This window comes from Carettochelys insculpta, chromosome 5 (assembly GCF_033958435.1).
Source record: "Carettochelys insculpta isolate YL-2023 chromosome 5, ASM3395843v1, whole genome shotgun sequence".
NCBI classification, from domain to species: domain Eukaryota; kingdom Metazoa; phylum Chordata; order Testudines; family Carettochelyidae; genus Carettochelys; species Carettochelys insculpta.
In genome coordinates this window covers 62,332,210-62,356,157 of record NC_134141.1, presented here as the reverse complement: position 1 = coordinate 62,356,157, position 23,948 = coordinate 62,332,210, and the positions used below count along the sequence as shown (strand labels likewise).

At 41.2% G+C, this 23,948-nt stretch overlaps 1 protein-coding gene across 2 annotated transcripts in view; it reads right to left on the bottom strand.

The window, feature by feature from the left end:
* The window catches only part of MCC (MCC regulator of Wnt signaling pathway), a 377,449-nt gene that overhangs the window by 174,017 nt on the left and 179,484 nt on the right, over positions 1 to 23,948 (bottom strand). The gene's annotated exons all lie outside the window — the stretch shown is intronic.

Here is a 23,948-nt window from a genome sequence, read left to right as displayed (position 1 = left end):
AATATATAATTGTGAATACATGTGTAAAAGACAGTAACGTATTTCAACATTTTGAATGAGACTGATGAGCCAGAGACCCAGCAGCTGTTCATATTACACCCCAGACCGCTTATGAAATTACACACACACACACACACACACACCCACACACACCCCCCGGGGAGGCCACTTTGCTCACCCTGCTCTCGAGTCTTGTCTTAGAAGAATCCGTCGAGAGACAGATGCTTCTCCTGCCCTGGGCTCTGTCTACAACACAATGTTTTGCCAATTTCTCATCAGCTGGATGACTCTGGTAAGAGCTCTTGTTTACACAAGGTTCCAAGAGGCTGCTGGAGTTGAAATTTACCCCAGTGAGATCAGGCATACATACCATGGTGGTTAAAGCAACAATGGCCACTAGCTACTGTCAACTGTAGTATTATGCCCTCTGACTTGAACCTGAGTAAAATTTTTAGTTAAAACAAAACAAAAAAAAGCAAACCACCAGAGTAGACCAATCTTGGATGCTAGCAAAAGGCTAACAGACTGGCTGTTACAGGATGTGCGGTACATACATGTTGGGAAATGACTACTGCAACACAAAAAAAAGTCTTTTTGGGTTTCAGAATCATTCTTATTTGTATTACAGTATCACCAATGAGGCCCAGACATGGACCAAGATGCCACTGTATTAGACACCATACAAACACAGTCCTTGCCTCAAGGAGCTTACACTAAGGCTAGCTAAAAATATGCAGAAATTAAAGATCCAACAGCAAGCCTAAAAACAACTCAGCTGGTTTGTCCATATGTTCCCTACTACTACAATTACATATTATGTGAACTGAAAAAAATACATCTATATATTTCACTCCCTGACCTACACCTTTGCCATTATCCTTATTTCAGGTTCTTTGCTGAGAATCTTTGAAGTTGGGACTTAATTGTGCTTCTCCCTGTCCAAACTCTTTTCCTCCAAACTAATGAGTTATTTTTTTTCCCTAAAAGCCCTAAAATCTATTACTGTAGGTCACAATCAACTCAGATACAATCTAGTGGTCTGGGCACAGGATTGGGAACCAAGAACCCAAGAGTTATAATGTTGGCACTAACCCCGACTACTTTGTGGCCTTGACCAAGTCACTTAATCATGCCACCGCAATAGCTATAAAATGGAGTAATTACAATGTGGATGAAAAATCAGAATAGCAATTTAAGTTACCACTCCTTCCAGTAATATTATGTACCACACAGTGCTATGAAAAACAGGACGAGAAAATTTATCATCCACCTAGATCCAAGAATACTTTTTTCAATGACCCTTCTTTAAAAGAAATGATGCCCTGTCCACCCAGACTGGGACTCCTCTGAAACATCTGCAAAAAATTTCTGGGCACAGTCCATTACATAGCAGAGATGGGAACTAAAAAATGAGACTAGCACTTTTATCAGTGTAATTTACATCACTTGGGGGGGTGTTTGTGGGGGGGAACCCAACCCCTGAGTAATGTTAATTATACCAAGAAGCGGTAGTAGAGACAGCACTATGTTAGCGGGAGTGCTTGCTGGAGGTGATTTAATTATTTCCAAAGGAGAGCTATCTCCTGTTGGCTTAGAGAAGCTACCCAGGCAGTTCTTATGCTCTGCGGATGCACATGTACAGATGTGCCACTGCAAGTTCTCCAGTGTAGACATGGCCTTAGTCACAGAAAAGGTACAAGAGAAAATATCAGAGAGGTAGCTGTGTTAGTCTGAATCTTCGAGAACAACAAGAAGTCCTGTGGCACCTTATAAACTTAAAAGATATTTTGAAGCCTAAGCTTTTGTGGGCAAAGACCCTCTTTTCCACCCTGACTGAATAGACCTTGTCAGCTCCGGCCCTCCCTTTTACTGGGACCCTACTCTTTAAATACCCCTCTGAAACCACCCTCCCCCCAGTCATGCATCTGATGAAGCAGGTCTTTGCCCACGAAAGCTAATGTTCCAAAATATCTGTTAGTCTATAAGGTGCCACAGAACCTCTTGTTGTTCACAAAAGAAAATAAGGACTTAACACACTGAAGTAGCTGGAGCTGGCTATCACTTGCTATTTTGCTGATCTCCTAAGCGAATCTTGCATCCTCACTAATTTATGTAACAAGTAGCACTGCAATCACTGTCTACCACAGCACCTGAGTTTTTTCAGAACCTCCAACTGCAGCAAGCAAGCGTAAATTAGACTAGAGGCTCTCTTTTGCTAGGCTGTCTCTCCTAGCCCCCTTCTCCTTGGCTGCTTCTCTCACTTCTCTGCATCACCGCCCCTTTTCCAGTCTTGACAAAGTTTTACCACCACAAATGCAAGGGAGCAACAGTCATGAAAAACACAGCAAGTCATGATTATCTGACTACAGTAATCAGCTTAAGTAAAATGGAGTAGATGAAGCAGCGATGATTTAAAGTTAAGACACTTTAGTATTCTATTCTGGTGCATACGAAGACAGAAGAGGGAGCAATCACTGTTCCAAGCTACTGCCAGAAAAAAAATAAAAAATAAAATCAGTAATACTCACCTAGTACAGTTTGTTCTTGACCCAGATATGTACTTCTGGTTTTCTAGTCCCCTCCCCTACACACACACATGCTGCCTGAGAGAGAGAGATGAATGACCTAAGTCAAGTCTCAGGGGAAGCAAGGAGTAATCCACTAACCTACTAACCAGTAAAATGACCCCTTTTCGTCTCATCTGTCCATGTTTGAGATCTTTTTCCTTCATTAATCCTTTCAAGTCAGATTCCAGGCACAGCTATGAGTTGTACGATTTGCCCGTGTTCACAGCTGCTTTCTTAGTACGAGCCCTTCAAATGTTTGCGTGCCTATGTGTCGCTGCTGGAGGGGGAGGGTCCTTAAGAGAAGAGACTAGTGTTTTAAACCCAGTCTGAAGCCATGCCCCGCTTTGCTTCCCAGAACAGGAATAAAGTTGCATTCTTCAAACAGGAAAAAGAAATGCAGACCATTAAACTCAGGGGAGTTCTGACTGTAAATAACCCACACCCTCCTCTTCCCACATCCATAGCTAGGGTTCATAATAGGCTAGCGTGGAAGTTTGTGGTTGTTTGTATGCTTCCAGCTAATTACTATATAGCACACAAGTTCAATAAAAGAAAGACATTTTACATACTTCAGCATTGTAGTCCATTTTCCCTCCATAGCAATGCTGCTAGACAGCCCAACTAGCCTCCTGCATACTGCAGATATTTAGTTCTGCTGCTTTTAAATTAATACATAATGCCACAAATTGCAGAAGATTGCCAATTACTGAAAACTTCTGTCTTCCTGTTTTCCTTTAAGAGCTTCTTATCCTCAAGATCAGGAAATGCTTTGGTAATATGCCTCCCCCTTTTGTTCAAAAAACATTGATACTGACTGCTTGTGAAGCAAAAACAAATCAGTCCTGAGTTCAAAGGTATTTTTGCATTCCAGTTGCTTTTCAGATAACGCCCAGCTGCAAAGCAGCCAGTTGTAGTGCAGCATAACAGTGACATGCACTTTTAAAATATTCTTGTAATAAACCAGACTTCCAATACCTACTACTGAAGGACAATGGCTTTACCTTAAGAGTTTCCTTTCTTTCATATGTGGTGAGCAGAGCCATTTTTACTTCACAAATCCTATGACTGTTCAATACGTTAGATCCTTCTGCACCTTCAGCCTCTACGATACCTTTTAATGAACTGAAAGTAGCTCGATTAACTATGAGTGGATCTCCCTGCTTTTAACAACATGTGACAGTAGGGTATTTCCATCAAGACTAATCTCTCACCAGTTAGAGCCTTCAGTTTGATCCAGAACAAAGATTATTTTTTAAATCTCAACACCATCACCTGGTTGACCTTCCCAGGAGGCGGAAGAACATTTCTCTTCGTATGTCATTTTCCCCACAGTGCAGGAGATTCTTGATCAGGTAGCAGAGACTGTAGTAAACCTGCATATTAACCAATCTGCAGTATGAAATTTGTATGCCCAGCATACAAAGACAAAGGGATCTAAAGCCTGACATACGATTTAAAGTTACTTGAAAAACAAAACAAAAAAAACCAATACTACAGTCTTAAGGAAACACTTCACAAGGCAACCACATATTTCAAAAGGTTAGTATTGCACACTACAAAATATTTTACAATCTTTTGGCATTCACTTGATAACTAGTAGGATGTCTTCATGTCACCCTACTATTTGGGAGTCCATTGATAGCTGACCAATCCGATTCTGGAACCACAGGTCTTATCACAGCAGGGGCAGGTGTTGGTAGCTGTTGGAGGGGTGGTGGACAGATTTCGCTGCTCTTTTCTTCTTCCCTGCCTCATGCCACCACCTCACAGATTACTGCTCTCCAGTGGGAACGGTCCTGGGCAAGGTTCTCCCAAGTGTAGACACCAATGCTACATTTTTTCATGTGTACCTTCAGTATGTCCTTATATTGCTTCCTCTGCCCCATTCCCCACTCCCCAGTGCTCCTGTCCTTCAACTCAGAAAACAGAATCTGATTTGGGAGATGCTGATTAGATATCTGAACCTCCGGACCATTCCAACAAAGTTGTTGGTGAATAATAAATTCAGGAGATACAATGTCCTTTAATACTGTAAACGATGTAGTAGATTTTCTCTCTCTTTTTTTTCCAAAGTACAACATTCCCTCTATTTTTCTATTCATGTGCAGAATAAATTTTGTTATGCACCTGGAGGCATGAGCAGATGTTCAAGACCAGTAGAAAAATATGCTGCTGGCTGTAGGCACTCTGTTAATCAGCTGGGCAGCATTTGTATCTCTTCTGGATGGCTGCCCAAAAGCTCAGCTTACAGGGAACAGTGATCAACTATATTTCCCTCCCTCCCCACAAAAATTCACAGAGTATCTGAAATATAATAGAGTAAAAATAATGGTTGCACAAAAAAATTCCATTAGGAATTGTTCTATCCTTTTCCTGAGACAACAATAAGAAAGATGTGTCATTTTACTGAAAGCCTATACTTTGCCCACTGCTCTAGAGGAAGTGGTGTTCTGCTTTCATACGTTAAAGCACTGTTCGCAGATTCAACTGACCTACTTATGGACATGGCTGATTCTGCTGAAGAGTTATGCTAAACCATCTGTCTGCATGACACAAAAAAAAATTGTTGGAACACGTCAGCCAAAGGCAGCAGTGAGTTCAATACAGATAAGAAAAGTAAGCCAGCAAAATACACAGAGTCATTAGAGGGAGTAAATTTATGTACAGTCTAACCTGAAAAACTCATTTTAGTGAAAAAAATGCCCTACAGAATTGTCAGCTTAGCTGAGATACTTGCAACTTGAGGAAGAGAGAAGTCTACAGAACACAGTCAACAGGAAACGGATTATTATAAAACACTCAATATGTAATTTCTTCTTGTAACTACTGTACCTCTATCAGCTTCTATGAATTAATTTGGATCACTCTGCAGAAAGCTCAAAATTAACAGAAGGCTAGAAAGAGCTGCAAGATTTACAGGGGTGGTGACTCAACCCTTATTAAAATGTAAACTGTGCTATAACATGTTTCCCAATCTTTTCTCTCCACTGAAGAATTATAATGAGTCTTCTTCCAAAACATCAGCATGCCAGATAGTGGAACTGCTTTTCTGAGAAGCAACAGACTCAAAGAGGGAAGAGCATTATATCTCACAAAGCCAGCAGACACTGTTGGAATAACTTCGACTGCCTATGGGGGAAGCAGCAGCATATATGGTGAAGGCAGCAATGACTAAAAGTTTGTGGTTCCTGGAAATTATATATTGGTGTTAAACAAATAAACAGCTTCTTTCACCAGTACACATTAGCTAGGTCTATACTTGCCCCCTTCTTTGAAGGGGGCATGGTAATCAGGGTGATGGGAGATTACTGATGAAGTGCTGCAATGAATATGCAGCACTTCGTTAGGCAAATTCTCCCCTGCGGCAACTTGGAAGTGTCAAACTTCAAAGTGGCGGCATGCCGTGTAGCCGCAGGCACTTCAAAGTGCCTTTACTCCTCAAAATTTTAGGCAGTAAAGGCACTGGAAAGTGCCCGCAGCTACAGGCATGCTGGCGCTTCAAAGTTTGATACTATGAAGTTGCTGTGGAGGAGAACTTGCCTCACGAAGTGCTGTGTATTCACTGCAGCACTCCATTGGTAATCTCCCATCACCCTGATTAACATGCCCCCTTCAAAAAAGGGGGCAAGGGTAGACATAGCCATAATCTCTTACAATTTATATACACTGATAAATGACAATATAAATTCTACACGTGAAAACTTCAGTTTAAATCTCTTGGTGTAGCTCTTTCACATTAAATCTGAATTAGTGGCAGTCTGACTAAGTGAATATCTGATACTTGGCTACACTGCAATGAAGACATGCCATATTGTTGTTGGCTATTATTCAACTGACACGCACAGCCTGATGTTTCATAAACAGATCAGAATCATAATTCTGCTCTCAGAGCCCTAGCCAAAACCTATTTTGGGGAGCTACGCAAAATGCACTCACCTTTGCTAAATTATGAAAAATTTAGCTGCTCTCATGGGTAAAATGTAGTAACTAATTAATATCTGAAACGCTCACAAGATTTCCAGTACAGAAGCATCTTCACTGGTGTTCAGGTAAACAGAGCCAAATTTTTCTACATTTAGACACTTGCATTTTATCTAAAATTGTTTAATATCACGCACATATCTGCTATTAACAAAAGAGTAGGCATGGGTTTGAGTGTATAATGCAGGTTTGCAGGCATACTAAAGTGACCGAAAAGGGCCAGATTTTCCAAGATATTAGCTAAGTTTGTGCTCACAAAAGCTGCACATGTAAATTCCACAGCTGAATGCAAAACACACACAGTGTAGTATCAGTTCTTAGGTGCATTTACACATCTGAATGCAGGATTCTGCAGACATTGATGCTGAGTTCCTTTCCTTTTACAAACACCAGGTTTTTTTCTTCCTTCCTGTTGGAAAGGTCCTTACAGATGTTACATGAAAGTTTCTCTTGACTCGGGGCTGTAATAACTTTCGTGGTGCTATTATAAGCAGAGAAATGGGATGAGAAAGGTAACATCTATGGACTGACATTAGTAAAGAAGGTGAGAAAGGAGGTATTTCATTTACATAAACCCTCAGGCAGCTGTTTACTGGCTTTGTGCAGAGTTGGTATGGAGCCCCTCTATCCCAAGTTTCTTCATGATCGATAGGCAAGGTGCAGAGTAAGTGGATGGTGAGAAGGGATTTCTGCATCCCTTAATGTCTGGCAATGTAGGACTATGATAATGTTTCTTCATCATTAATATTTTAAATATAATCTGGATACAAATTTTAAAAAGGGCTATTCTACTGTGTTAGTTCTTCATCACCATTAAAGATTTTTTTCATTAGTTAAAAACACTCAAAATTAATATGTACAAACAATTAAGGTGATGAAACAGCAGGGAGAAACTGTAGCAAATACCAACAATAGGGGCCTTTGTGATCAGATCTAGTGGTCCAAGCAAGAGCACTCAGATCTAATGGTGTGAGCCAGATTCAGGAACTAGAGGTCAAGCTAAGGGGCACACCCAAAGTCAGGAACAAGGCCACAGCACCGTTGGAAAAAGAATGGTGTCAGGGAAAGGAGAGGGCCAAGGAAGGTATAGGAGCAATTGCAGCTGTAGGCATGAGCACTGAGCTGACATTGAACTGTATCTGTGACAGGGTGCGGCAATTTTTGCAAACAGCTGGACACTCTGGCCAATCAGGTGATTTTGTTGCAAGTCAACCCTGATTCAGCTGCACATTTTCTGTTGCTCACTAAAAAGGTGGAGTCAGTTGTTCCAGGGAAGGATGACACTAAAAGTAACATCCTGCCTATGTCTTTTAAACAATAAAAACCTCAAATTCACAATTAAACCTTATATTCAACCCAGCAGGAACAGATTTTGCAGTGGTGACATGTGTGACATTATTTTACAGCACAGATTAAACTTTGACTAAGCTCTTTGGATCACGTAGTATCCTTTTGTTCTGGGCTTGTACAGCATCCTGGAGTCAGCAGGTTGTGCCACAATACAAACAACATGGGCTGGTTTTCAGAGGAGTTGAGCAACCACAGCTCCCACTGACTTTAGTTGCTGTGTAACAATTCTTGGCCAACTCTTGACTCATCAGCTAAACTCCCTGCATGCTGGGACAGCTTGAGCCCCCATGGAGTGAAATGTAACTCCTCTCTGCTAGAACTGGTTTCCTACAAACTGACCTGTGATTTCAGCCTTAATTCTGCATTAGTTCACTCGTATAACTGCAAGGCAGACCTGAACCACAAGTTTGACCTAGCTGTGTGGTTTTTTTAAAAATCTAGTTCACATAGCTCAACAATGCATCAGCGTCAATTCTGCCTCATTTATGTGAAAAACATCTGTGTGAAGAATGTGAACATTAGTTGCTAAGTGTCCAGCAACAGCTCAAACTCCAAATAGAAATAAATATTGTACATGCCAAACTTGAGCACAGTTGATTTATATCTATCAAAGCTATTATTGCATCTCTCTCCTGTGGTGTTGAAACACTGACAGAAAATGTGGTATTCTAGCAGCTCATCCTGCATTATCAGCTAGCCAAAGGGACTAAAACTGAAGCAAACAATTGATTCTTCAACTTAATACACATACATTTGATAAGCAACAGAATTATGTTCAATATATTTTAATTGGTTAGAAAATTCACAATTGTTAATAATTTTCATTTCACATGATGTTTTTCACAAGAATCTGTTTTGTAAGAAAATCTTTGCTATGAAGGGACTGAATGTTGTTTCCTTTATAAAACAGCAGATAAGATTCCCTCTCCCACCAAATAACAGGTGGGAGAGGAAAATGCAAGTTTGATAATCATGTGACCTGTTATAGCCTTATATCTCCACAAAACACAATGCATTATTTTTGATTGTGACCATTTATACAAATTTTAGTTTTTAAGCAAAATTATACTCAAAGTGCCAGTTTGTATACATAATATTTATTTCAGTAGTAAGGAGTGATAGCAATAAAGGAATAAGCAATTAAGATTTTCAGCAGCAAATTTACTTCTACTACCTGATAACATTTTTCACTTTCTATAGACAAAATTCTGCTCCATCTTACACACAGAAGAACCTAACTCTTGCTGACACATTCTCATTACATGTTCTGCACTACTTAGCAGAGACTGACCTGGGATGGAATCCAGAGGAGGTTGAACACAGCATCAGGTGCCAACTCTCAGTGTATGCGCTGGAGATGGGGTAGCAAAGTAGATAAATGCACAAATTTGAACTGGTTTAACTCTGGATATGTTTTTGAAGTGATTCTGAAAGACTGCTGCCTGGGTAGACGCTCCTAAAATGATTTTAAAATGTTTTATATTCCTTTTAACTTAAGCTTTTTGGAATCATCAAAAGAAATCTTCATTTCACTTCAATAGCTATTCAAAGTTCTATTTTGCTTATTATCCTAGTCCACGTTAGCTCCCTTCAAGCACAAGAAACTAGATTTCTTCTTATGATACTATGAGCTTCTCGTGGACCAAAGTGGCTTCTAAGGGTGCGTCGCTAAGTGAAAAACAAAACAAATAGAAAAGAGAAAACAAACACTGAATGGCACACAGATTTCATGGAATGATTAGTTGCACTAGATTAACAGAATTCAAGGACAGAAGGATCCTCTAAGTTGAGGTCTGCAACCTGTGACTCTGGTGCCACATGTAGCTCCCAATTCTACCATTGCAAAGTAAAAAAACCCCTTCTGATTATTTTTAATAAATGGTGAATGCCTAAAAGCCCAACAATGAACGACTCATATCTAAATAGCAAACAATGTGATCTAGAAACATTGGATAACTCCCCCTTTAATATATGCCATGTATTGTAGGATATGATACTGTATGTGTGTTTCGACCATTTTGCTAACAAAGTCTTGATTTTGAAAAGGAAAAGGAAGCTTGCAGCATTCCTGCTGTGAAAGGCACATTTTAAAAAGGAAAACTGAAATTAAACGTGAAGTGACATTGTCATAATTAAAGTGAGGTTGGAATGGCTTCAAAAAAGAGGAAAATTAACGATGAAAACAGAATTTCAAACTGAATGGACCAAATCCTTTGAATTTATATTGAGTTTGTCTGTGCTCCCTTTATGTCTCATTCGTAATGAGAAATTCGCCAACAACAAAAAATGCAAGTCTTGAGAGGCATTTTCCCCCCAAACACACTCATTTTGCCAAACCGTATCCAGCTGGAAATGCCAGAAGAAAAGTCATGGAGGAGCTGCTATGCAAAGCAAACCTAAGTAAGAACATGTTTCCTAAATGGGTGAAATCACCAAGCAGCATAATTGTGGCTAGTTTTGTGGCAACTCAAGAGATTGTGAAATGAGGAAAGCCATTTGTAAATGGCACATATATAACCGAGCGTTTATCAAAACATCAGAGCAGCTATACAGTGATTTCAAAAACAAAAATGAAATTGTTCAGAAAATTAGAGATCTGCCTTTGTCTGCAAAGACTATACTACACTAACAGATAAACTACGCATAACAGCTACAGCAAAAGATGCTTGTTAAGGCAAGAGCTACAGGAGTTCCAGCTAACTGTCAGCGGTAATAAGAAGAAACTGAAAGGCTGGCAGATCGGGCAGAGCTGTATATTGAATGTTATGAAAGTGTGATTCCCGGGGGCAGCCAGTCAAACCCAATGGATGCTTCTGGGGGGGGGGGGGGGGGAAGTCTTCTGGCTGCATATGCGCGCGCATCCCCCCACCACTAGAACTGAAAGGAGCAGATACTCGAAAGAACATGATTTTCAACTTGTAAAACTTTAATAGAAAAAAGTGCAAAACAAAAAAACCAACAGAACAAAGATCACTACTGAAATACACACAAATTCAGAGAAGAAACAGTTATTAACTTGATGGAGCTAGTAGAAGTTAAGGCCAGGGTTGACCCTGACCAATTAAACTGACAGAAAAAGCTAGAGTGCCTCGTCTCTACTAGAACTTTGCTGAAGGATATAACACCACTCCTGTTTTTGAAGTGAAAATACATCCTCGTTTTAACATACCATCTACCTAAACAAGAAAGGGCAGGAGGTGAGTCTAAATAATTCATTTCCAGTGCCTTAGATTCTCCTCAGAGGAGTTAACATACCACTATGGATGTAAATATGTATCTCTTGCATCTGTACAGATGCAAATCCTTTTGGGAAGTTTATACAGCCTCATGAGCTATACAGGTCACAAAATATAAATGTTAACAAATTAGAAATCTGACATTTGCATTTTTCAGATTGAAACTCAATTATATGCCTTGAGCAAATATTTTACAAGTAACAATCAGATCCTGTGCTTTATTCACAGATGGCAGCCCCCTATGACTGCAAAGACAGTGAAGAGGACCAGGATTTTCCATTAAACTGGATCCTAAATAAAGGGAAAACATCTATACAACTTCTTTTAAATTAGCCTCCCAAAACTGCCATTCCAAATAATCTCAGTTCACAATTTGTTTATTACTGGCACTACACAAATCGCTAGTCCTTACTGCACTATTTTAGAACATTTTTTTGAAAAAAAAAGGTAAGATCTTGTATTTGTGTGCACCCTCTACATATAAAATATGGATATATACCCTGCTAATACTTGCTAGCTTCAGCATTCACACTGATCTTATCAGGAGCACTCTCAAGAGAATGTATATTGCTATTATTTGTCCTGGAAAATCGTCTTACAACTTATATTTGGTAGATAGATTTTTAAAAATTTCTTCTGTATAATTAATCCCTACCACTCTTACCCTCTATCACAAACCAGTTATAAATTACACTATTCCCAACAGTTCCTGACATAATCCATATTATTAATAAATGGTAGCTTCACAATTCACTGTGAATCCAAAATAATATTTTTCAAAAACATGATTTTCGAAGTCTGTTGGAGGGAAAAAACATTAAGAAAATTCACTGTGAATATTAATATTAAGAAAATAGCACAACCTCCAATTAACTGGGGCGGGGGGTGAAGCAGCATATATAGTTTTGTCAAGTCCCATCTTGATACCATCACCACAGGTTGCTGCAAATTAAAGCATCACATAAGAAAATAAACTAAAGCTCAAATATAGGTAGGGTGGTTTCTTGTGGGAACTTTAGTAACTCAATTCAGTGCCAACATAAGATGTAAAAGATTATTTAGTGGTTGATTTTTAACCATTTTTTCTTCATAATACATATTTTAAAAATGTAGAGCATTATGAAAGCACTTTCAAAAACCACTGGTGTCTCTCTGATTTTTCTTGAGCAACTATATGTGGTGCATTAGAAGACAGAGTAAGGCATGGCGGTATAAAAGTTGGATTAAAAAGTGGTTTAATCTGTGTCATTCATAGAGCTAAACGTAGTTCTTTGCTTACCCAAAAATAAAATAGATAACTGAAATCTAACATAAACAAAACCAGTCATGGATCTGTGATTTCGGTTTAACTGAGACTGGGAGACGATGGGCTGGGAAGACTAGGGGAGAGAGGATTGGAGGAGCTAAAGGAGCAATGGGAACAAAAAGAAAACCAGAGATGTAAACAGAGGTAAAATTATTTCAGGGATTTGCGGATAAATAAAAAAAACACATGAATATACAAGGAAATGAATGAAGAGACTCCAGGAGATGAGTGACATGGTCACCGAAAAAAGCAAGGACAAAGAGGTCACCAGATATGTGTTGAACAGATTCATTAGTGAAAAGGTGAGAGTTGGGAAGGCAAGAGAGAAGAATATGAAAACAATCAAGTTGAGAGATGACCAAGGTGTTGACTAATGGTGAGGTTAGATTCTCCCAATTGGTGTGGCCAATCAGTGGCTCTTGATCCGCATGTCTCTGATCAATGAAGCACAGTTTTCGCTCACAGCTGCATGCCCGGACTGCTTACTACTGCTCTGTGCACATGCCCCAACACCTGGAGGGAGAAGCATGTGGCTGAAGCTCCAGTGGCAGTGGGGCAACTCTGGTGAATTAGAGCATTGGGTTGGCGGGAGGGGGGCTGGAGGTGTCTGGCTTGAGGACAGGTGAGGGGGGCAAGGGTTGGGATGCCTGGCTCTGAGGGAGTGGTGGGGGATTTGGTTAGAGCTGGGGGGCTGGGAGAGCCTGGCTGTGGGAGGGCATTGAGCCACATATCATAAATAAATATAAATAAGCAGCTCTTCGCACTCTATCCATAGCTATTTTGCTTCTTAGGCTGTGTCTATACTGTGAGATAAATTTGAATTTATTTATATCAATTTTCTAATTTTGGAATTTGTAAGTTTGATTTCCACTATCCTCACTTCACACCTTGCTCCCCACAAAGCTGAGTAATTGCTGTCTCATACCTCGTGGCTAACATTGACTGCTGCAGTAGGGCATTGTGGGAAGCTATCCCACAGTTCCCTCATCCTTGCAACATTCTGGGTATGCTCTCTGGCCTTGATGTCATTTTCAGGGATCGGGAGGGGAATGATGAAAATGCAATGGGGGAAGATATGTTGATCCATTGGAAATAATTCAGAAGACACTCAGAATTACAAGAAAGAATTTTTGGTTTACCCACACATTACATTGCCAACATGGGTGCAGTGACTGTATTCTCAACTGGCCGTCTATCCCACCTCCCATCACTGCAGAAAAAAGATTCTTGGTTTTCTGCCAGCAGCAGCAGACCCAGGTACGGGCCAAGGGAAAGGGGTGTTGCTGGATGACCTGTTGAAGAATTCTCCCCTGTCGACAGCAGCCAGCCCCTTAGCCACTGGGGGACACTTTTCCTTGGCAGCAGCAGCGAGCCCATGTATTGGCTGGGGAGGATGGGGGTGCCAATGGATGACCAGCTGAGCTATTCCTTCCCCCTGGCAGCAGCAGAGCACCCCATATCTTGACCACCAGGGGAGACCTCCCAATGGCAGCAGAAAAGCTCCCATTATCTTAACCACTAGGGAAGACCTTCCCATGGCAACAGCAAAGCCCCCAATATCTCAACTGTGGGGAGAGACTTCCCCACAGTGGCATCAGAGTCCTCTCTTTCCCACGCGACTGGCAGCATTGCCAGTGCCGAATGGCAGGCACATCCTTTAATTGGGTTGGGCTGGGGGCCACCCATGTGATGTGCCTGAGCATGGGAATGACCCAGACTGTGTGGTGCCTGTGGGAGGGGGAAGGGGGTTCATACACAAATGTAAACCACTGAGAAGAAGTTTCTCGGCATGTTACACAAGCATAACCCCCAGCACAGCCTCGTTGACGTGGTACGGTGGGGGAGGGGTTGTTAATTAAATTAATTAGTTAGAAACTAACTTTTAATGGAAGTGAGCATAGTTGTGGGATTGCCTCCAAGACAGCTGAGCAGCACAGAGGCTGCAATAGAGTGTAGGGGGAAAAAGAATGGAGTGATAGTTTAACACTTCTTCCAAATCATCTACGCTCACAGTTAGGAGAAACAGATCCCTGAGAACACTACTGTTGCTAAGTAGTCAACGACTGGTTTTCATAATAAGAAGTCCCCTGCAGAAGATGATGGTGACTTTGGTACTACTGGAAGAAAGGTTTGAAACAGCAATATAAGATATGATTGGCACAGAAGGTGGCAGAAGATGGGAATGGTGCATAACAGTGCATCTTGCGTGAAACTGATGCCTTCCTTGGAAATTTTTATTTAAGAAAACAGTAAATGGACCAACTGAAAGCTAATCACAAGTCTAGTAAACCTAGCAGGCAATGCAATTAATGTGTTAAAAAATCTAGGGTCAAGATTTTCCTAAAATGTGTGTAAATACTACAAACACCTCAGCAAGAGCGTAACAAAGCACCACTGAAGAAGGCGCCACCTCTGGTGAGTTGGAATAGGATGATAAGCTTTAAAAACAAATTCAACTGAGGAGAGAAGAGGGGATGGGCAGCAGCATGAGGCATCAGAGTAATAAACATGAGCTATTCTGATCATCTTCTAATATTATTCCCAGAGAGGGGAAAAAATGAAGCAGCAAAATGACAGCATCAGAAATGTTCATAAGAAAAAAGGGCTCTGCCAGCATTCATCTGATGCTAAAACTGAACTGAAGAATTGCACAGATGATTTCAATGGCCTTTTCATCACACTACTTTGTTGAAAGGTTTGTAGAGACCTGGTTCTGTATGCTGAGCGTTGCTTCGAGATGGAAATACCTTTCAAGAGTGATAATCCTTGAAAATTTAAGATGCAGTAAAAGGGAAAACTACAGGTTAGACCTCTCTGGTTCGGCACTTTCAGGTTTTGCGTGATCCTGAACCCCGAAGTTTGCCGGACCAGGGGAAGTCAGTGCTCCCCTTTCTGGCTGCCAGTTCCCATTCCCGGACTCCTCTCCTGGTCAGGCAGGTCACGGACCCCAAAGGCCAGACCCCTGCCACGGGCATGGTTTGCCTTACCCCAGCTGAGTGCTGCCCCCAACCCCTCCACTCCCAGTCGCTAGGACTCTGGTCCAGCAACATTTGGAGAAGTGGTGTATCTGCTGATCCACTGACACATACACATATTTGTTCATGCACTTGCTGTAAACAGCTGCCCCAAAAGGTTTTTGCCTATTAAAAGTAAGAGGCGTCAGCATAGCAAAAAGGAAACACTACAGTGAAGAATGGCATGAGGTGCCACTGAAAGTTACGAACTCCACGTTAAATTCCCCAGTGGGATTTACTGCAAGAAAACCCACCGCCCAACCATCAGCCAAAAGAGAGTCACCAGAAAGAAGTTGTTCTTGCCTCTTCCAGGTTACTAATAATTAGCATGGCACTGTACAGTACTACACATTATTACTCACAATATTAGAATAAGGTTCTGATGAAACCACGTCAGCACGTGACTGGTTTCGTTCTTATTGGAACTTGTCAGATGTGTAAACCGCTGTGTATAGCATGATTTGAACCTGGGACACCTTCATCATAGTCAAGGACGATACCGTATCGCCACAGGTTCACAGCATGTGAACGTAGCACACGTGGCCAACACTTGTTGGTCCAATTATCTGGGAAAGCAATCAATCCAACTCATCTAGTCACAATGTCTCTGTAAGGTATCACTACTTATCTCCCTCTTTGGGTATTTTAAGAAGAGCCATTAACATTTATACACATCTTCGAAGGAGGAAAATATAAAAGCTAAATATTTTTATTGATGAGAGGTACGACAGGCCTAGTAGAATGTATACTAGAAAATAAGTCATCTTAATTATGTCACTGGAGGTGTGAAAAACCTACACCCTTCAGCAGTGAAGTTAAGCCATCATAACCCTGTCTTTTGACACCACAACCCCTTCTGTCAATTTAGGAAGGTGGATCACCTACCTGGAGGGGAGAACGCATAAGTAGCGTCCACATAGTAGTGCTATAGTACAGATGTTTTGCATTGGCATCTCAAGGGTAAACAAGATGGCAATCTGAGCACAGTGACTTAGTGTGTGGGCCTCTACCATGTCACTTAATGTCACTGCTTAAAGTTTCCCCTTCTTAAAATTGGGAACATGATATTCTCATCTCAATTTTACAAAATGGGCAAAATTGACACAGAGGAGCTGAAGTGATTTATTCACAGCCACAAAGGAAGTCAATAGCAGAACTGAAATCAGGAGTCTGATTCTTGGCATTTAGTACCCCATTGCATGTGTGAACAAGTGAGAAAACTGGCACTAGTTTGCATTACACAACCTACAACATTTTGTAATAGTTTGCATTTCTGGACTAACTTTTTCGCCTTTTCAAAGCATACACTCTCTTTCATTCATGCAGATGTCAGAGCTCTAGATAAGGAGGAGATAATCTGGCATCAGTTACTTGGACAATAAACGGTGCAATTTCTACCCTACTCCATGACTGAACTCAGCTACACAAAACTCTGGCTAATGCTTGGAATCTATTTTATAGCTAAGAATGCCTAAAACTTTTCAGGTTTATTAAGTCCTTTAGTAACACAGCTAAAATATCTCTGACCATTTTCAGTCAGTTACTCAGGCTTGTTACACTACCATATGCCATACAATACCATCAACCTCAACCTATTCAGAAAAATAACCTGCTAGAAACTCAGCTTTTGCAAAATTTGCTAATGCATTAGTATTCTGCATCTACAGTGGAGAAAATTTGAGAGGGAAAAAAAACATAGGAGGGCATCAAAGGTAGCAGAAGATATTTTCTTGAATGATATACAATGGGCACTCATGAATCATTTCTCCTGCATTCTTAAAATCTTTTGTATTTGTAACAATGCTGCCTTCCACCAGCAAACATTTGAAACTGAGATGACTTCTTAAAGAAACAAGAATGGTGAATAATTTTATATTGAACAGGATGTCGCAATGAGCAAAATGTGACCTGGCTGAACCCTAGCTAAGGGGTTTGCTTGAAATGCCAGCAAGGTGCATAACTGAAGTGTGAGATCACACTTAACATAAGTGGCAACATAAGCCCAAAGACAAAAAGCATGCATGAATCCCACCCAGGAGCTCTTGGGCAGGTATGTGTAGGAGTGTAAAAGAATGCACAGATAATGAGCTCACAGCCAAGAACAGAGACACAAGGGGAAAGAGGCAAGGAAAGCCAAGCAGGCTTTAGGCACATCTGTAGACATACTGTCACCCTGAAATAAACTGAAGTGCGCTTCTGGAACTGGTGTAGCTAAAGCAGCTTGAGGTGGCAGTAAGTTAAGACAGTGCAATTTTTTATTCTTGTTTCCTTCTGAGTTCAGTGAAACAAAGCTTTGCATATGCCTTGTAAATAAAGCTGCATCAAAGAAAAATATCAGACTCCATCAATGTTTACCTCCAAACAGAACACCCTTATGGTCCCAAATTTAGACTAGCCCCTCAAGTCAAATGGGGTAACAGTATGCTTGTGCCATTCTCATACACAGAACATTCCAAATATTGTCCATTCTACACTTAACGAGAGAGACTTTTCCCAGAGTCTTGTTTTATTTGTATTTTATTTTATTTGTATTTTATCCTCTTCAGGACTATCTCCCCTTTACTTGCTTTCTTAAATTGACCTAAAAACTCTTGTACTCCGAGTGGAGCACAGGTGATCTACAAGTCTCCTCCACTTCACACTGTCTTCAGACAGAAGTTCTAGATGACTCCAGGAGTACCCCCCGCCCCCAGTTGTTCTTCTCCATGGTGCCCAAGGTCTTTCTCTTCTTGCTTTTCCATGTGAGAGCTTAACAGGCTGTGCTGGATGACGGTTTCCTGAGAGTGTGGCCTAACCAGTCCCACTTTCTTTTCTTGATTTGAATGTCAAGTAGTTCTTTGTCCTGCTCTGTTCCAAAGCTGCTCATTTGTGACAGATTTTTTATTTGAGGCAAAAGACGTACCTCAGGCATCTTGTGATTTGAAGGACTTTTTAGTATACCAGGTCTCGCATTCATACAAGAGCACACTTCACGTTTGTGTTGAAGATCCACAATTTCGTCTTCACAGATATTACCTGTGACCTCCATATGAAATGAAGTGTCTTGAATGCAGCTGTTGCTTTCCCTACCCTGGCATTGATCTCCTTATCTGTTCCCTCCATTTCTACTCATAATACTCATCAAGTAGGTAAAATGGTCCACATCTTCCAGGTCATCCCCTGCCAGTGTAATGGTGCTCTTGGACTGATTGATCCTCATTGCCTTGGTCTTTCCCTTGTTAATGCTCAGTCCAGTGACTGAGGCAGTTTTGTTTAGTGTTGCAATCTGCTCTTCCATGCTTTCATGTTGTGTGAAAGGAGGGTGACACTGTCAGCAAAATCAGTGTTCTCTAGCTATTTGAAAAGTATCCACTGAATGCCCCGTTGATGGCCATCTGTTGTCCTGCTCATACAGTCTATTGTGATCAAGAACAGGAAAGGTGCCAATAGGCACCCTTGTTGCTCTCCTGACAGTATTTCGAAGCATTCTGTCAAGACAGGATTGTGAACACCTTGGCATGTCGAGGGTTCATATGCTGAACAGATCAGGTTAATAATTTTGGATGGGATGCCACAGAGTAAAAGTTTCCACAAAGTGTTTATCAACTTTAGGGGTTTGGAACGGGTCCCATATGGGGGGAGGCTCGAGAGACTGGGACTTTTCAGTCTGGAAAAGAGGCGATTGAGGGGTGATATGATAGAGGTATATAAAATCATGAATGGTGTGGAGAAAGTGAATATAGAAAAATTATTTACCTTTTCCCATAATACAAGAACTAGGGGACACCAAATGAAATTGATGGGTAGTAGGTTCAAAACTAATAAAAGGAAATTTTTCTTCACACAGCGCACAGTCAACCTGTGGAACTCCTTGCCGGAGGAGGCTGTGAAGGCCAGCACTCTATTAGGGTTTAAAAAAGAGCTTGATACATTTTTGCAGGTTAGGTCCATAAATGGCTATTAGCCAGGGGTAAAGTATGGTGCCCTAGCCTTCAGTACAGGGGCAGGAGATGGATGGCAGGAGATAAATCACTTGATCATTGTCTTCTGTTCTCCTTCTCTGGGGCACCTGGCATTGGCCACTGTCGGCAGACGGGATACTGGTCTGGATGGACCTTTGGTCTGACCCAGTATGGCCATTCTTATGTAACACTGTCAAAGGCTTTTTCGAAGCCTATGGAGGTTATGTACAGGGATGGGGGGATTACTCCAAGTGTTGCTATTTGGACCGTTTAAGATCTCTTGCTACAGAAGCTAGCCTGTTCTTCCCTGAGCTATCTATCAATATCGGTCTTCATTCTCTTCAAGAGAATCTTCTTTTGTAGATCTATTGCTATTGATTTCAGAGGTGTATTGGCAGGTGGTAACTTAGAAGGTTTCATGTGGGCAGGGTGGCTCAGTAACTCTTCAAAGGCTATGTCTACACTTGCCCCCAACTTCAAAGTGGGCACGGTAATCAGGGTGATGGGAGATTACTAATGAAATGCTGCGATGCATATGCAGCACTTCATTAGACTAATTCTCCCCTGCGGCAACTTCGACGTGTCAAACTTTGAAGTTCCGGCATGCCATGTAGCCACGGGCACTTCAGGCTACTTTAAAGTACCTTTACTTCACAAAATTTTGAAGCACCCGCAGCTAAATGGCATGCTGGCACCTAGAAGTTGCCACGGAGGAGAATTAGCCTAATTAAGTGCTGCATATGCACTGCAGCATTTCATTAGTAATCTCCCATCACCCTGATTACCATGCCCCCTTTGAAGTTGGGGGCAAGTTTAGATGTAGCCAAAGTGTTCCTTCCATCTACTGAGCTGCTCACTTGCGTTTGTTAGCACCTCCCCCTCCTTTTTCCTGTACTGGCTGATTCACTGTATGCTGTGGCCCAGATAGCTTGTGTGTGACGTTATGCAGCTCTTTCAAGTTTCTCCATCCTGCATCTTGCTCTGCTTGTTGTGCAAGGTTCTCCACAAAGTTCTTTTTGTCCCGTTTTACAGCCTATTTAACTTCTCTGTTGGCTTCTGAATACAAGTCTCCAAGCTTCCACCTTGGCTGCTCTCATTTTGCTGCTGCTCTTCCACCCTTTCATTCCTTCACTTTTCTCAGTTTCTGCTGTGATCCACCCTTTGTGATGCCTTGTCCTCTTTCCCAATGTTTTATCACAGGCCTCTTTGCAGGCTGTTTTGTTGTGGTCCCAAATTTGTTCCATGGTAGCATCTTTTGGGATGGGGTTTGTCAAAAGTGCATATCTGTCGGACAGCTCCACTTGGAACCCAGCTCATGTTCCTATATCCGTCAGCTGCTCCGTTTTGAATCTCAATCCTGGCTTGGTTGCTTTTGTGGTGCACCTCTTGAGCTTGAACTTGAGTTTTATCATGACCAAATTGTGATCTGAATATACATCTGCTCCTCTTCTAGTGCAGACAGCCTGAATCAACCTTCTGAAAGAACTGCTGACACAGATGTGATCAATCTAGTTTTCTGACTGGTGGTCTGATGAAACCCAAATGACCTTATGGATCCCTTTGTGGGAAAAAAAAACAAAAAACCCCACTACCGTCTATCACCAATCCATTGAAGGAACACTAGTCACTGAAGTGCTCTCCATTTTCATTCATACTGCCTAGGCCTTCTTTTCCCATGGTCTGCTCTCTGCCTGTATTTATGTTTCCAATTTTCACGCTGAAGTCTGTTTTACATTTCTCAGCTGTTTCATTGGTTGGTGCATAAGATTGCACAGTCAGTACCTTCCGCACTTTGGTGTAAAACCTGGCTGTGATGATACGGATGTCCACTCCATTAAAGCACCAGATGCTTCTCTTGATAACAACAAGCCCACACTTTGTGTGTGTGGTGCACTCTCTTCTTCATATCCTGAGTAGATGAGGGTTTCACCTTTTGCCAGGCTTATCTGTGCAGATTGTGTTCATCTTACCTCACATAAGCCCAAAACTGCAAACTTATACTGTTTCATCTCCACTGCAATCTGTGCTGTCCTCCCTGCTTGATACATGGCCCGAATGTTCCACACACCAAACTGGGTGGTTGTCCTTGGTGAAAGACGGCTCATCTGCAAGGCAGCTTCCTTTTGGCTTTCCCGACCACACTTCATACTTAATCTGTGAGGCCTGCCAACTCCTCCCAAGACTTGTGTAGCTGTATGTCTCTTTGTTGAGGTTTCTGTAACTTTTGTTTTTTCTTTTACGGATAGGGTTGTTAACCCTGAGCCAACCCCTTTTACGTTGGGGAGAGGTGATCCAAATTTGTCTGGTCTCTGCCCTTTGACCAGTCCAGTCTGGGTGACTCTTCTTGCTGGCATAGGTCTCTGGCTCATTGAGAGACACAAGCCAGCTCACCGTGGCAAGGAATGGACCACTTTCTTTCAAGGTAATCTTATTTATAGTATGTGGTGTGAGAAATGCTGCAAAGGGAAGGAATGAAAACACTGTGCTCTCTATTACAATTAGCATTTTGAAAGAGAAAAGAACCTTCCCATGGCTAGGAATCTTGCACCTTGAGGTCCCATTAGATTTCTGTTTCATTGTTATTTTAAAAAATTCCACTTACTAGTGTCCCACAGCACCCTATACAGCACATGTGCGTGCCACCCAGAGAGTGCTGGAGCCTGTCCCTTATGAATACTGTTGAGGAAAAAATCTGCTGGCATTGGTGTAATGAGCACACACACCTACACTGAATGGACAAGAGCAAGCACGTGAAGAATGTATTCCATACACAAACACAATGCTCAGTTTCTTAGAGTGCATCCTCAATCAGTAGAAGCCACGCTTAGTTAACCATTTCTATGTGTGTTTACAACAGCAGTGCCCCAGAAAATAGGTTTTGCCTATTCAAAGGTTCCTCACAAGCACGTGCAGTTGGGCATCTGGCTTCCTCTTTCCAATTTTCACATTAAAACTACAATAGATTAATGTTGTACCTAGGGATGCTCTGCAAGACCATTACACAAACGTAATAGCTCAATTGTACTAATTGCACTGCATATACTTGAATGGTGTCATTGATAAAAATCCACTTAACATTTTATGTTATTTTTACAGCATACCTCGCATAATAGAAGAAAAATAAAACATCCCAACTCAACCTGAAGAGGACACAATTACTGTTATGATTTCAATTGCACTCAAAAAGTGGAATTCCAACCCACAGGCTACTCTTTCTTTATTGAGCACAAAAACGTCAAAAATCTCTCTCAGTAGATGTCTGTTTTTCCCTGCAAATGCGTATGTAACTCTCCTTGACCTTAATAGGTCTCTCTCTTCCCCCCCCTCCCCACACATATACTCACACACACGCTTTGGGTTAGATGCAGCAAACTGTGGTATAGAATTGGCAATAGTTTCCCTGTTTCAGAAAAAAAAAATGTTCAGAATGTGCCTGATTTACACTGTATTAAAAAAAAACAAACCAAGAATAGAAAGCAGTCCTGCAGCAGTTTAAAGACTAACAATCTAATTTATTAGGTGATGAGCTTTCATGGGTCTGTCCCACAAAAGCTCATCACCTAATAAATTAGACTGTTAGTCTTTAAACTGCTGCGGGACTGCTTTTTTGTTTTGCGAAGATACAGATTACTCTCTGAGACTACAGTATTAAAGAGCATTTCATACAATATTTCTCCAGCAATGGAATATTGATCTCGGTTTTGCCTTCTTCAGCTGGCTGCATTTTAACTAAAGTCTTCAGCTCTCTCTTATTCCCAAAATCACTGTATTTTAACTTGTTATTGAAAAAAGTTGTGGATTGCTCATTTCAGATAGAACTACAAAGATGCTTGCTGAAAGCAGACTTTACTGATATCCTGAAAGGTCATTTGCTTTAGTCTGTGCAGCACCACTCCTTCCAACAAAATTGAAGTAACATAAAATGCAAAAAATACAATTTATGGAAATTAGAGGTGACGGAGAGGTTTAGAAATGCTCTTTAATAGCTTGATGCTACAGTCACCAGAGGCAGTATAATGTACAGAGAGACCAATACTAATTACAAAAAGAGTATTCATGAGATTGAGCACCAGGACTCAGAAACAGATGGTGTGAGCTGATACACCATAACAGCATCACTCTGAATCTACTTCCTTGTTTTCCAGAATCCGAGCTTTGTTTTAAAAAGTCAGTCTTTAGCTGTAACAGTTTCAGAAAGCACTCAATTCACATCTTTGAGATTAACTGAGATAGCAATGAGAAGTCTACAGAGCGACTGAAACCACAGCTGAGATCAATGGGTACTGCCCCATTCATCTCAGTGAGGGGTTAACGCAGATGCTCACTTAGAATAATTGAAATATGAAGACTCAACTATTTTATTCCTTACAAGAAAGTAGAGAGAAGATTATAGCCTTGCACATGTAGCATGAGTGACAGCTTACCTTGTTGCCGCAAAGCAGGTAACATTTTGGAAACATGACCATATGTATTTTTCCTCTCTTTAAAGAAGGTGCCCAGCAGTATATTCAAGCTTCACAGAGGGGAACCAAAAAAAAAAAAAAAAAAAATCA